General features: G+C 37.4%; 1 protein-coding gene across 10 annotated transcripts in view; it reads left to right on the top strand.

Moving 5' to 3' along the window:
• The window catches only part of RFX3 (regulatory factor X3), a 325429-nt gene that overhangs the window by 67092 nt on the left and 242916 nt on the right, over positions 1-15421 (top strand). For 2 of the 10 annotated variants that reach the window (XM_030919593.1, XM_030919592.1), the window contains one exon: positions 4921-5015. The exons of the other annotated variants lie outside the window; for them this stretch is intronic. The gene's annotated coding sequence lies outside the window, so the exon portion shown is untranslated. The remainder of the gene's footprint in view (positions 1-4920; positions 5016-15421) is intronic. 10 annotated transcript variants of the gene reach the window in all.

Here is a 15421-nt window from a genome sequence, read left to right as displayed (position 1 = left end):
CTGTCAGGGAAAGTGGAATTCAGTTCTGAAGATGAGGTGGAAGACAATGAAGATACATTTAGGGGCAGGAGGCTTGGGTATGCATCTCAGTTTTACCACTCATAGCTTAGTGGCCTTGTGTAAATCACATTATTTCTGTGTCCCTGATTTAATTGTACCACATTTTTCTCATAGATTTTGTTGAGATTAGATGATTTGATACACATGTGAATGGCTTATAAACTGTGAAGCATTATATAAAATGAAAGATTTGTGGGGAAAAAAATAGTCAATAATAGCCATTATTGGACAGGGTAGCGTAGTCATAGAATAGGATTTCTTCAATGGTTCCTAGTCTTAACTAGTTGGAATAGATGATTCTTTAAGATTTTTATCATTGTAGTTTCAGATTTCCCTATCTCTTCCCAGTTGCTTTGGAGCATTTACTAACAAGGACAGCCTAAACATTTATAGCAGGTCCATGCTTTTTGGCTTTCTAGTGGCAACCAAGTAGCTTGATGTGATTTTAAATCAGTTTTACACATGGTCTTTCTCTTATATGTTATCTCAGATAGAAGAGCAATTTAAGGAATCTTGTAGCAAAATCTAAAGCAAAGAATTAGAAAGTATTAAAAAATTCTCAATTTATCTTTTGGTAAGGTAGAACATACATATCTGAAGCTACATTCAAGTACATAGAGATATACATGTATTTTGAGTGTTGCCTGTGTTTATGTATGTTTTTGTGGGAAGCTATGCAAATACAGATCCTATGAGTAGAAATATACCTTTAGTTTTTGAAATGATTTATTTTACAACCCAAGATAAAATAGAAATCAGGGTAAAATATACTGTTTAGCTACTGTCTTGAGGCAGGAAAGGAATGACATTCCAAATTCATAGCGAAGAGTGTGTGTAGGTAACATTATTTATTCACATATTTGTGCACACAAAATCTACTTACATATCCATTTAAACAGTTAATATATTTATATGTACTACTCTAATCTGTATTTTTACTAAAATTATTTATGTATCTTATCACTAGTCTCAAAAACCAATGCCCAAGTTAAATGTGAACATACCTTTTTTTACAGTGAACTAAGGCAAAAGGCTGGGGTATATTTAAAAATATATTTAAAATATTTAAAAAATCTAAATTTATGCCATCTTCTGGGATAACGCTAAAGACAATTTCAACAGTAGCACTCTGCACAATTAAGCATGTTTTATGTCACTGTTCTTAAATTTTTTGTTGTTTTATTGCTCATTAGAATTACTCTTTTTTTTTTTTTTGAGACAGAGTCTTGCTTTGGTGCCCAGGCTGGAGTGCAGTGGCACCATCTTGCCTCACTGCAACTTCTGCCTTCTGGGTTCAAGTAATTCTCATGCCTCAGCCTCCCAGGTAGCTGGGATTACAGGCATGTGCCACCATGCCTGGCTAATTTTTGTATTTTTAGTAGAGACAGGGTTTCACCATGTTGGCCAGGCTGGTCTTGAACTCCTGTCCTGATCCACCCCCCTTGGCCTCCCAAAGTTCTGGCATTGCCAGCATTACAGGCATGAACCATCGTGCCCAGACAGAATTATTCAATTCTAAGTAGGTATGACTTCTGCATGTATCTTAGGATTTGGGGCGTTTCTATGCAGAAGAAATACTGTTCATTTTAGTTAGTTAGTGATAAGTATTTAGTTCCCTAATGAACTAGGAATAATAATTGCTGAAAGTCAATTGCATTTGGTGGGTGTTTACACTTGGGAGTTGCTTCTGGATCCATAGCTGAGTAGAAGACATGACAGAGTGATAAATCAGATCTCCTCCACAGACTTCCATTTATACTGATAATGACCATAATAGATGTGCCTGCTACTAGGCTAAGAAATTTACATGTGTTTTTATTTAATCTTTCCAACAGTCTTATGGGATGTGGGTACTGTTATTCCTGTTTTGCAGATGAAGAAGCTCGGATTTAGTGAGGTTAAATAACTAGTAAGTAGAGAGGGCTATGTTCCATCCTAAGTCACTTTTGATTCCAAGACTGCTATGCTATTTTGAAACAGCTGATTTGGTACGAAAGAACTTGATTGAAATAATTTCAGTCTAATCTCCTGGAGCCATACTACCATCTATGGTACTGTATTAAAAAGAGATAATACACAGATAGCAGATACAAAGGTTGAAATCAGAAACCTGTAGTATTCTCTGAGTAATAGTGAATTTCTTGTTGCTTTTATAATAAGTTTTTAAATAGCTAATGCATACACATAGTAAAAAATAATTCAGATAGCCAGAGTGTCTATGGAGTGTAAAGTATGTCTTTTTCCCACACCAGCCTCCTCTTCCCCCACACAAAAGCAACCATTGTACCTAAATTATGGTTATTCTTCCAAATATGGTGTTAGCATGAATTTATTTTTATTTTTATTTTTTTTGCCCAGGCTGGAGTGCAGTGGCACAATCATAGTTCACTGCAGTGCCAAACTCTTGAGCTCAAGCAATCTTCCTGCCTCAGCCTCTGTAGTAACTGGGACTAGCAAGCATGTGCCACCAGGCCCAGCTATTATTTTTATTATTTTATAGAGCTGGTGTCTCCCTATGTTGCCCAAGCTGGACTTGAACTCCTAGTGTCAAGCAGTTCTCCTGCCTTGGCCTCCCAAAGCACTGAGATTAGAGGCTTGAGCCACTGTGCCTGGCCAGTAGTTGGTTTTTTATAAAATGACATTTGAGCATCAATTCTTAAGAAAACTAAAAGAGCCAGATCTTGTACCAGATTGACATCTGAGTGTGCCAAGCTAGAGAAGGCTGGAGAAGGGTGCAGATGACACACTTTCAGTGATGAGAATGTCAGATAGGGCGTCAGCGTTACCCACCGTCCCCATAGGGGTAACAGAAAGCCCTTGCAGCAGTTTTGCCTTGTTTCATAGATGAGAAAATTCGTTATTTAAGTCATGTAGATAGTTGCAGATAGAGCACAACTCAGATGCAGAAATATGCTTCTCATTTTTCCAATTCTATTTCAGCACAAGTGACCTGCGGATTTGAGAGTGTAACAAAGAATTGTACAATTGAAATTGTACAATTCCAAAATTGACTAAGGGTTTCTACTGGTAAGCTAAGTAGCAAACTTCAGATAACCAAGGTCAGTAGCAGATATTAAAAAAAAAAAAAAACCAAAACAACTTTTAGAATACATTTTTTTATTTTAGAATAAATTTAGATTTACAGAAAGCATGTGAAGATATTAAACGGAATCCCCATGTATGCTACACCTAGTTTCCCCTATTATTAATAGGTTTCTCCACTATGAAGTTACTCTGGAAGGAAGTCACTATATTGCAGCCCACACATAAGGAGTGGAAGATTATGTTCCACTTTCATGAGGGCTAAGTAAATTATTTGGAATGCTTCTACACAAGAGATATGTCTCTCATTCTGTTTATTTTTTCAGTCAAAACTTATTATCTTTTTGAGGCTCTCTCTGTTGCCCAGGCTAGAGTGCGGTGGTGTAATTGTAGCTCACTGCAGCCTAGACCTCCTGGGCTCAAGCCATCCCCCTACCTCAGCCTCCTAAGTAGCTGGGACTACAGACACACCACCATGCCCTGCTAATATTTGTAATTTTTGAGAGATGGGGTTTCACCATGTTGCCTAGGCTGATCTTGAACTCCTGGGCTCAAGCGAACTTCCCACTTCAGGCTCCCAAAGTTCTGAGATTGCAGGTGTGAGTCACCATCCCCAGCCTCAATCATTTACAAATATAAATATGGCTCATGGATTATATCATTTTTGGGTTATAATCCAGTACTACAGTTTTATTGCTCAAATTGTTCCAGCTTTGGCCATTGAGAACTCTTTTAGTTGGCTTCTTTATCTCTTTAACACACTTTCATCATTGTGTTTTATTTTTGTTTTCTTTTTTGAGCACTTCTTCACTTTCCTACACTACAGGATGCTCCAGATTTGCCTTTTATATTTCCTGCTTCACTCCTAGATTCAGCTCTTTTTCCATGGAATTCTGATTCTTTTTTACTGGAAAATAGTATTGGAAACCAAGATCTGGGTGCCAGTTGCAATTGCAGCTCTTTTAAAACCAAATATTGAATAGAAAAGGAAGTTTTAGCCATTTTCCCAGGTAGTACTAAATTTAGTCATTGTAATAATTTATTTAATTTCATTGGACTGTAAAATTTGCATGAGTGAATTGAATGGAATGATCCTAAGGATTTTTAAGGGAAAATTCTAAGAATTCTTATTACTCTTTTCTGCTACTTTAAAAAAAAAATTCGGTACTTGATATCACTTGATTTGATTTTGTGTGTGTGTGTGTCCTTGACCAAAAAACTTGAAGCAAAACTTCAAAACGTGGTCATCTGAAGCAGGTTGGTATTAACTCTGGATTATTGGAAAGACTTTAAACTCCATTAGGAAAATTAACAAGCATGTAGTCTATGAAAGACACATAATTCATATTTATGTAAAGAATAATACTTTCTTCCACCTTCAGACATCTAAGATTTTAAAAAATGTTCTTTTTAAAAGAAAGAATAGTACTTTCTTTTGTATCACTAAACATTTCACATTTGTGTGTTGAACAGATGATTGGGGAGAATCTTTTGTTAAGGAAAGAGAAAAACAAAAAAATAGTAAAAAAAAGAAAAAAATGACTTCTCAGCACAGTTAAAATACATTTTAACTATGTTTTATGTTGTTTTAAAGAGACATTCCCTCTTACATATTTTGTCTTTCTGACACCAGAATTGAGATTTTCTTAATCTAATTGAGATTTTCTTAATCTGGGGTATTTTCACATAGATCAAACAACTCATTTTTAGAGGTTTTAAAGGGATTTATTTGTATGTGTGTGATTGCAATCTTAGTAGTACTGATGAACCTTTTCGAAAGCTTATGTTTTAATTTTATTTTTTTCTCTGCCTTGCCAGGCAAATATTCTCTTTAGCATCTACCATTTCAATAAACAAGTTGAATTTTACAGCCCATCAAGCAACCATGTCAGTAGAATCATAGGATCTGATAGGTGAGTGCATAAACTATAAAAACCAAAACCAAATTTTCAAAGAATTAACCAAATGTTTTTATCCTGGGCTACGATGATCACATTTGTCCTAAACTATTTTAATTTTCTGTGTCTTAGGTTTTTTTTTTTTTTTCTTGAGACAGGGTCTCTCGCTCAGTTGCCTAGGCTAGAGTGCGGTGGTGTAATAATAGCTCACTGCAGCCTCAGTAATTGTAGCTTCAATCTCTTGGGCTCAAACGATCCTCCTCCCTCAGCCTCTGGAGTGACTGGGACTACAGATATGCACTTCCACATGCTAATTTTTTTCCTTTTTAGCAAAGACAGGGTCTTGCCATGTTGCCCAGGCTGGTCTTGAACTCCTGAGCTTAGGAGCTCCTTGGCCTCCCCAGTTGCTGGGATTACAGGTGTGGGGCACTGTGCCTGGCCAATTTTCCATATCTTAGTTTAACTGTGAAGAATAGTCTTTTAAATCAATGTGAATAGAAAAGTGTCAAATAAACTGATAGTGTACAGTTGTAATTAGTGAAGAAGCACAGCACCAGTGAGGAAAAGAACCAGGCAGGTAAAAACTGAGGCAAGGGTAAATGAAACTATCTCTAATAAATAAGCAAACATGACCAGTGCATAGAAAAACTGTGCGAGGCAGAGAAGCTCCAAGAGCTCTAGGATGAAAATAGCTGGGAATCCTCAAGAGGGATGGAGCTGAGTGTAGAGATGGGGAAATAATTTTGAAATGTTGAGGCCCACGCTTGAAGAGCCTAGAAACAATGATCTTGGACACAACAGAAAGAAATTAAGTGTCTGCAGTATGCTAGGTGTAGCTCTTCTATGTATTAATATGGTATCATTTAATTCTTACCTCTATTCTTTGAGGGAGGGTATTATTAGTAACCATTTGACAGATGGAGAAAATGAGGTACAGAGGGGGTTGAGAACATGCTGTAAATCACACAGCAACTAATTAGGGTTACTCAAACAAAGGGCCTCATTTTTAATTTTAAAGTAGTTTGGGGATAAAGATAATAGAACCAACTAGGTGTAGCATAGGTGCAGATTCTTAGGGCCTAGGTCACCCATTAGTACTTCAGTTTTCTGGGTTGAATTGGTTAAAAGAAAAGAGTTTAAAATTGTTACATTTAGATTTAGGTAGTTTATTGCAATTTAAAAATGTGGGTTTTGGCTGGGTGCAGTGGCTTATACCTGCAAACCCAGTGCTTTGGGAGGTCAAGGTGGAAAGATCACTCGAGGCCAGACGTTTGAGACCAGCCTGGGCAACATAGCAAGACTCTTCCCTTACAAAAAATTTGAAGAATTGGCCAGATGTGGTAGAATGCATCTGTAGTCCTAGCTACTTGGGAGGCTGAGGTGGGAGGATCACTTGAGACTAGGAAGGAATTTGAGGCTGCAATTCAAGCTGTGATGGTGCCACTGCAGTCTAGCCTGGGTGACAGAGTGAGACCGTTCTCTATTTTTTTTTTTTTAAGAAGAAAAAGAAATACGTGGATTATAATGAACTGTATTGTGGGAGGGCCTCTGAATGGACAGAGGACTCTTGGTGACATAGCTGATGTAGCAAATGGGTTTGGGGATGCAAAGGTCGAAACGGAACTTTGAACAGGATCCTTTGTCAAGATCCCTGCCAACTGTAGAGAATGATTTTTGACTCTCCTTTTTTGGAAAGGATCGTTTTTAAGAGATTACTCTTAGACTCTGGCAAAAGGATTGTTAGTATATTAGTCCATTTGTGAGTGGGAAAAAAAAAAAAAAACTAAAACCCCTGTGAATTGTAAGAATGTAATTTTTTAAAAATCATGTGTTTATGTTTACAGAGTAAATCTCAAGAGCAAATTAATTATATGTCTGTAGTTCTTGAAGTTAAGTAGGTTAAGTGAGGGAAAAGCATGATTTAATCTTGCTTTATTGCTGGCCAAATCTCTAGGCTGGCCATTTTTCCCTTTTAATAAAAATGCTTGTGATTCCTTGTCTTCCCATTAGCTCATAGTTGAAAGCTCTGTTAAGTTGTCTGTGAGACGGAGTATATTAGGCTTGCCTGATTAAAATTGTTCATGAGAGATCAAGCAGACAAGGGACTTTTAGCATAATTAAAAAAGCACTGCTAGCCTTTAAATATGAGATTTCAGAGACTTTTGAATTCATATCCACCTGTAGGGAAGTGTGTTTATCTAATTAGATTTTGATTCTCTTAGGAATGCTTCTTTCTTAATTCATGCATGGTGTCCTTTCATTTTATATGCTATTATCCTTCATGCAGGAGACACAAAAAATGCTTAATGAAACCAAATATTGAATGAACTGAAATGTTTCCCTTGAAAGATGACAAGTTTTACCTCCTTTTGTTAACCTGTATATTTATAAAGGGAGCAAGAACAAAGATGAAAATAGTAAAAGAAAAAGTCAAAACAAATTGTATATCCTGTGTTCTCTGGTTAACCTGAGAAAATTATGTCAGCTTTTGAGAAATAGTCTTTTGTTTAATGGATATCTTAGCCCAAAGTTTTTATTTTTGTCTTTTCATTTTTCATTTCTCAACTTTTGCATTGCTGGGCTCTGAAATCATTCAGTTATTATTTCCGTGTTACTATCATGTTTCAGAAAAAAATGATTATACTTAATGGAGTTTAAAATTGCTTCTTCTTTTGTCCTTCTGAGGTGAAGTCCACTGTTACTGACTGAGTACTTTATAGAGCACTTCAGTATTTTTTTCTATGTGTTTTTTAAAAGACATTTTAATTCTTCAGAAAGGAATGCTTTTTAGCATAAATCAAAATGTTATTGCTATAATGAGGTAGCATGTTAGAAGAAAATTATCAAGGTGTGAATTTTTTTTAACCTACATGTATAAGGCATTAATTTCATAGACTAAGGGCTTCTGACATGTGAACACTTCTTTAGAGAAGGCATTTTCCTCAACGAATAAGTAATGCTTTGTTTTCACCCAAAAGATTGCTTTAGAACATTTCTCATGTAATTAAAATAATTTTTCCATTAGCTGAGGATTGTTCTCAAAGCTTCTTGACTTTTTTAAAGTTCCATCTTATTTTGCATTTTTAAAAAAGAATTAGTTTTAGCCTGATTTTAACATAAAACAGCATTGTCCAGCAAGAACCCAAATTATTTCCATTTTAAGTCTGTGTGAGAGAATAGATGATAAAAGAAGCCCCTCAAACCAAAATGTATCATACATTACCCTAATTTATTAAGATAGATTTTAGGAAACTAATCAAACATATTGTCAGGCATAAAAATATTTTAATTGAAAATCATAAAGAATGGAGAGGGAAAGGAGTCTGAAATTTTAAATGGTGAGAGTTGTATGTATGTTTTTTTTTTTTTTGTAAGTCTCATTATCTGCAGAAGGACTGCACTAAACAAGGTTACATCTTGAAATGGTAAAATCTCTGAATAGTTTTGTTTGTGGAAGGAGGTCACAGAAAGGTTATTCCTCTGGCTTTCTCCTTCTTGACAAGTAATCAGAGTAGTTCACAGATCTCCTGGTTTCCAACCATTTTACATTCTTGAGAATTAGTTTTTGCATCAAATTATATATTACCTTTACTTTTGGTTAAATAAACTCTTCTAATAGGATCACACAAGTAGGACAGATAGTAATAGTTGCTTCAATGAAGACTTCTTTTAGGATGAAATAATATAAATTAATAAGGTATAGTTCTATATTATAATTATGGCAACTTGTATACCTCTGTCCTATGCAAGTACTGTTTCTTTTATGTACTCCCCCAGTAACCCCTTAATCTCAAACACTAGTTTGTGTATCAGTTTGTTTACTCATTCCCCTGTTCATCATCTATCCATTCAGTCAATCAACATTTATTGAACTGTTCTCATATATCAGGCATTGGGCTTGGGCACTGGAGATATAGGGATGAGTAACTGTCTTTGAGGAGATGTTTTTACAGGAAACAAACCTACAAATAAATAATACCAGTATGAATAGAGGGGTGTACATGTAAAAGAAGGTACATCTAAATGTGACTGGAATGTTAAAGAAGACTTCACTAAAGGAAACAATATTTAAACTGATCCTGAAAAGATAAAAGTTCATTCACAAGGCCAGAAATCAGGGCATGCAGAAAAGTGAGAACAGCAAGTACAAATGCATTGCATTTTTAAAGGACTTTGAAAGATCTTATTATGTCTAGAATACAGGAGAAATAACAGGAAATGATGCTGGAAAAGTAGGCGGGAAGATCTGTCCACCATGTTGACAAATTTACACTTTGCCCTTAAGGAATTATAAGGCACGAAAGCTATCAAAGTTGGATGCATAGCATGAGAAAATTTGTATTTTTAAAAAATAAATTGGGTGGGAATATAGGAAATATTTGGAGAATGAAGAAAGAGTCTGTACGCAGTGATCATCAGATCCTTATTTCTTCAGTGAACTAGGAGTGATTTTGTAAGATTGGATTATGAAGCCAGATGGGCTTGACTTCAGATCCTCAACCTGCAGATCCCCTTAACTTCACTCACCCTGAGATATTTCATCTGTAAAATGGGAAAAATAGCTATCTTGAAGTATTGTTAAGTTCATGTGTTCAAGATGTTTTGCTTAAATTTCTGGGCCTATGATAAATATTCAGTAAGTAGTGGCTATTAATATTATGTATTGAACTCTTAACTGCTTAAAATTGCATAGTAAACATTATAAATGCTCCCTTCTCTCAATAAATTTGTAATAACTTACTATATGAAAAACACAAACAGAAAGACAAATACACATTAGAAAACTATGTTTGTTTATCTTTGAAGATTTCTTTTTTTTTTTTTTTTTTTTTTTTTTTTTTTTTTTTTTTTTTATTTTTTTATTATACTCTAAGTTCTAGGGTACATGTGCATAACGTGCAGGTTTGTTACATATGTATACTTATGCCATGCTGGTGTGCTGCACCCATCAACTCGTCAGCACCCATCAATTCATCATTTATATCATGTATAACTCCCCAATGCAATCCCTCCCTCCTCCCCCCTCCCCCCTCCCCATGATAGACCCCAGTGTGTGATGTTCCCCTTCCCGAGTCCAAGTGATCTCATTGTTCAGTTCCCACCTATGAGTGAGAACATGCGGTGTTTGGTTTTCTGTTCTTGTGATAGTTTGCTAAGAATGATGGTTTCCAGCTGCATCCATGTCCCTACAAAGGACGCAAACTCATCCTTTTTTATGGCTGCATAGTATTCCATGGTGTATATGTGCCACATTTTCTTAATCCAGTCTGTCACAGATGGACATTTGGGTTGATTCCAAGTCTTTGCTATTGTGAATAGTGCCGCAATAAACATACGTGTACATGTGTCTTTGTAGTAGACTAATTTATAATCCTTTGGGTATATACCCAGTAGTGGGATGGCTGGGTCATATGGTACATCTAGTTCTAGATCCTTGAGGAATTGCCATACTGTTTTCCATAATGGTTGAACTAGTTTACAATCCCACCAACAGTGTAAAAGTGTTCCTATTTCTCCACATCCTCTCCAACACCTGTTGTTTCCTGACTTCTTAATGATTGCCATTCTAACTGGTGTGAGATGGTATCTCATTGTGGTTTTGATTTGCATTTCTCTGATGGCCAGTGATGATGAGCATTTTTTCATGTGTCTGTTGGCTGTATGAATATCTTCTTTTGAGAAATGTCTGTTCATATCCTTTCCCCACTTTTTGATGGGGTTGTTTGTTTTTTTCTCGTATATTTGTTTGAGTTCTTTGTAGATTCTGGATATTAGCCCTTTGTCAGATGAGTAGGTTGCAAAAATTTTCTCCCATTCTGTAGGTTGCCTGTTCACTCTGATGGTAGTTTCTTTTGCTGTGCAAAAGCTCTTAAGTTTAATTAGATCCCATTTGTCAATTTTGGCTTTTGCTGCCGTTGCTTTTGGTGTTTTAGACATGAAGTCCTTGCCCATGCCTATGTCCTGAATGGTACTACCTAGATTTTCTTCTAGGGTTTTTATGGTATTAGGTCTAACATTTAAGTCTCTAATCCATCTTGAATTAATCTTCGTATAAGGGGTAAGGAAAGGATCCAGTTTCAGCTTTCTACTTATGGCTAGCCAATTTTCCCAGCACCATTTATTAAATAGGGAATCCTTTCCCCATTTCTTGTTTCTCTCAAGTTTGTCAAAGATCAGATGGCTGTAGATGTGCGGTATTATTTCTGAGGACTCTGTTCTGTTCCATTGGTCTATATCTCTGTTTTGGTACCAGTACCATGCTGTTTTGGTTACTGTAGCCTTGTAGTATAGTTTGAAGTCAGGTAGCGTGACGCCTCCAGCTTTGTCCTTTTGACTTAGGATTGTCTTGGCAATGCGGGCTCTTTTTTGGTTCCATATGAACTTTAAAGCAGTTTTTTCCAATTCTGTGAAGAAACTCATTGGTAGCTTGATGGGGATGGCATTGAATCTATAAATAACCTTGGGGAGTATAGCCATTTTCACGATATTGATTCTTCCTATCCATGAGCATGGTATGTTCTTCCATTTGTTTGTGTCCTCTTTTATTTCACTGAGCAGTGGTTTGTAGTTCTCCTTGAAGAGGTCCTTTACATCCCTTGTAAGCTGGATTCCTAGGTATTTTATTCTCTTTGAAGCAATTGTGAATGGAAGTTCATTCCTGATTTGGCTCTCTGCTTGTCTGTTGCTGGTGTATAAGAATGCTTGTGATTTTTGCACATTAATTTTGTATCCTGAGACTTTGCTGAAGTTGCTTATCAGCTTAAGGAGATTTTGGGCTGAGACGATGGGGTTTTCTAAATATACAATCATGTCATCTGCAAACAGGGACAATTTGACTTCTTCTTTTCCTAACTGGATACCCTTGATTTCTTTCTCTTGCCTGATTGCCCTAGCCAGAACTTCCAACACTATGTTGAATAGGAGTGGTGAGAGAGGGCATCCCTGTCTTGTGCCAGTTTTCAAAGGGAATTTTTCCAGTTTTTGCCCATTCAGTATGATATTAGCTGTGGGTTTGTCATAAATAGCTCTTATTATTTTGAGGTACGTTCCATCAATACCGAATTTATTGAGCGTTTTTAGCATGAAGGGCTGTTGAATTTTGTCAAAAGCCTTTTCTGCATCTATTGAGATGATCATGTGGTTCTTGTCTTTGGTTCTGTTTATATGCTGGATTACATTTATTGATTTGCGAATGTTGAACCAGCCTTGCATCCCAGGGATGAAGCCCACTTGATCATGGTGGATAAGCTTTTTGATGTGCTGCTGAATCCGGTTTGCCAGTATTTTATTGAGGATTTTTGCATCAATGTTCATCAGGGATATTGGTCTAAAATTCTCTTTTTTTGTTGTGTCTCTGCCAGGCTTTGGTATCAGGATGATGTTGGTCTCATAAAATGAGTTAGGGAGGATTCCCTCTTTTTCTATTGATTGGAATAGTTTCAGAAGGAATGGTACCAGCTCCTCCTTGTACCTCTGGTAGAATTCAGCTGTGAATCCATCTGGTCCTGGACTTTTTTTGGTGGGTAGGCTATTAATTGTTGCCTCAATTTCAGAGCCTGCTATTGGTCTATTCAGGGATTCAACTTCTTCCTGGTTTAGCCTTGGGAGAGTGTAAGTGTCCAGGAAATTATCCATTTCTTCTAGATTTTCTAGTTGATTTGCGTAGAGGCGTTTATAGTATTCTCTGATGGTAGTTTGTATTTCTGTGGGGTCAGTGGTGATATCCCCTTTATCATTTTTTATTGCATCGATTTGATTCCTCTCTCTTTTTTTCTTTATTAGCCTTGCTAGCGGTCTGTCAATTTTGTTGATCTTTTCAAAAAACCAACTCCTGGATTCATTGATTTTTTGGAGGGTTTTTTGTGTCTCTATCTCCTTCAGTTCGGCTCTGATCTTAGTTATTTCTTGCCTTCTGCTAGCTTTTGAATGTGATTGCTCTTGCCTCTCTAGTTCTTTTAATTGTGATGTTAGAGTGTCAATTTTAGATCTTTCCTGTTTTCTCTTGTGGGCATTTAGTGCTATAAATTTCCCTCTACACACTGCTTTAAATGTGTCCCAGAGATTCTGGTATGTTGTATCTTTGTTCTCATTGGTTTCAAAGAACATCTTTATTTCCGCTTTCATTTCGTTATGTACCCAGTAGTCATTCAGGAGCAGGTTGTTCAGTTTCCATGTAGTTGAGCGGTTTTGATTGAGTTTCTTAGTCCTGAGTTCTAGTTTGATCGCACTGTGGTCTGAGAGACAGTTTGTTATAATTTCTGTTCTTTTACATTTGCTGAGGAGTACTTTACTTCCAATTATGTGGTCAATTTTGGAATAAGTGCGATGTGGTGCTGAGAAGAATGTATATTCTGTTGATTTGGGGTGGAGAGTTCTATAGATGTCTATTAGGTCCGCTTGGTGCAGAGATGAGTTCAATTCCTGGATATCCTTGTTAACTTTCTGTCTCGTTGATCTGTCTAATGTTGACAGCGGAGTGTTGAAGTCTCCCATTATTATTGTATGGGAGTCTAAGTCTCTTTGTAAGTCTCTAAGGACTTGCTTTATGAATCTGGGTGCTCCTTTATTGGGTGCATATATATTTAGGAGAGTTAGCTCTTCCTGTTGAATTGATCCCTTTACCATTATGTAATGGCCTTCTTTGTCTCTTTTGATCTTTGATGGTTTAAAGTCTGTTTTATCAGAGACTAGGATTGCAACCCCTGCTTTTTTTTGTTCTCCATTTGCTTGGTAGATCTTCCTCCATCCCTTTATTTTGAGCCTATGTATGTCTCTGCATGTGAGATGGGTCTCCTGAATACAGCAGACTGATGGGTCTTGACTCTTTATCCAGTTTGCCAGTCTGTGTCTTTTAATTGGAGCATTTAGTCCATTAACATTTAAGGTTAATATTGTTATGTGTGAACTTGATCCTGCCATTATGATATTAACTGGTTATTTTGCTCGTTAGTTGATGCAGTTTCTTCCTAGCCTCGATGGTCTTTACATTTTGGCATGTTTTTGCGATGGCTGGTACCGGTTGTTCCTTTCCATGTTTAGGGCTTCCTTCAGGGTCTCTTGTAAGGCAGGCCTGGTGGTGGCAAAATCTCTAAGCATTTGCTTATCTGTAAAGGATTTTATTTCTCCTTCACTTATGAAACTTAGTTTGGCTGGATATGAAATTCTGGGTTTAAAATTCTTTTCTTGAAGAACGTTGAATATTGGCCCCCACTCTCTTCTGGCTTGTAGAGTTTCTGCCGAGAGATCTGCTGTTAGTCTGATGGGCTTCCCTTTGTGGGTGACCCGACCTTTCTCTCTGGCTGCCCTTAAGATTTTTTCCTTCATTTCAACTTTGGTGAATCTGGCAATTATGTGTCTTGGAGTTGCTCTTCTGGAGGAGTATCTTTGTGGCGTTCTCTGTATTTCCTGAATTTGAATGTTGGCCTGCCCTACTAGGTTGGGGAAGTTCTCCTGGATGATATCCTGAAGAGTGTTTTCCAACTTGGTTCCATTTTCCCCCTCACTTTCAGGCACCCCAATCAGACGTAGATTTGGTCTTTTTACGTAATCCCATACTTCTTGCAGGCTTTGCTCATTTCTTTTTCTTCTTTTTTCTTTTGGTTTCTCTTCTCGCTTCATTTCATTCATTTGATCTTCAATCGCTGATACTCTTTCTTCCAGTTGATCGAGTCGGTTACTGAAGCTTGTGCATTTGTCACGTATTTCTCGTGTCATGGTTTTCATCTCTGTCATTTCGTTTATGATCTTCTCTGCATTAATGAGTCTAGCTGTCAATTCTTCCACTCTTTTTTCAAGATTTTTAGTTTCTTTGCGCTGGGTACGTAATTCCTCCTTTAGCTCTGATAAGTTTGATGGACTGAAGCCTTCTTCTCTCCTCTCGTCCAAGTCATTCTCTGACCAGCTTTGATCCGTTGCTGGTGATGGGCTGCGCTCCTTTGCAGGGGGAGATGCGCTCTTATTTTTTGAATTTCCAGCTTTTCTGCCCTGCTTCTTCCCCATCTTTGTGGTTTTATCTGTCTCTGGTCTTTGATGGTGGTGACGAACTGATGGGGTTTTGGTATAGGTGTCCTTCCTGTTTGATAGTTTTCCTTCTGACAGTCAGAAGGACTCTCTGTTGGTCTGTTGGAGATTGCTTGAGGTCCACTCCAGACCCTGTTTGCCTGGGTATCAGCAGCAGAGGTTGCCGAAGATAGAATATTGCTGAACAGCGAGTGTACCTGTCTGATTCTTCCTTTGGAAGTTTCCTCTCAGGGGTGTACTCCACCCTGGGAGGTGTGGGGTGTCAGACTGCCCCTAGTGGGGGATTTCTCCCAGCTAGGCTACTCAGGGGTCAGGGACACACCTGAGCAGGCAGTCTGTCCGTTCTCAAATCTCAACCTCCGCGTTGGGAGATCCGCGGCTCTTCCCAAAGCTGTCAGACA

Source organism: Rhinopithecus roxellana, chromosome 16, assembly GCF_007565055.1.
Source record: "Rhinopithecus roxellana isolate Shanxi Qingling chromosome 16, ASM756505v1, whole genome shotgun sequence".
Classification (NCBI taxonomy): domain Eukaryota; kingdom Metazoa; phylum Chordata; class Mammalia; order Primates; family Cercopithecidae; genus Rhinopithecus; species Rhinopithecus roxellana.
This window is presented reverse-complemented; position numbering and strand designations above follow the sequence as displayed.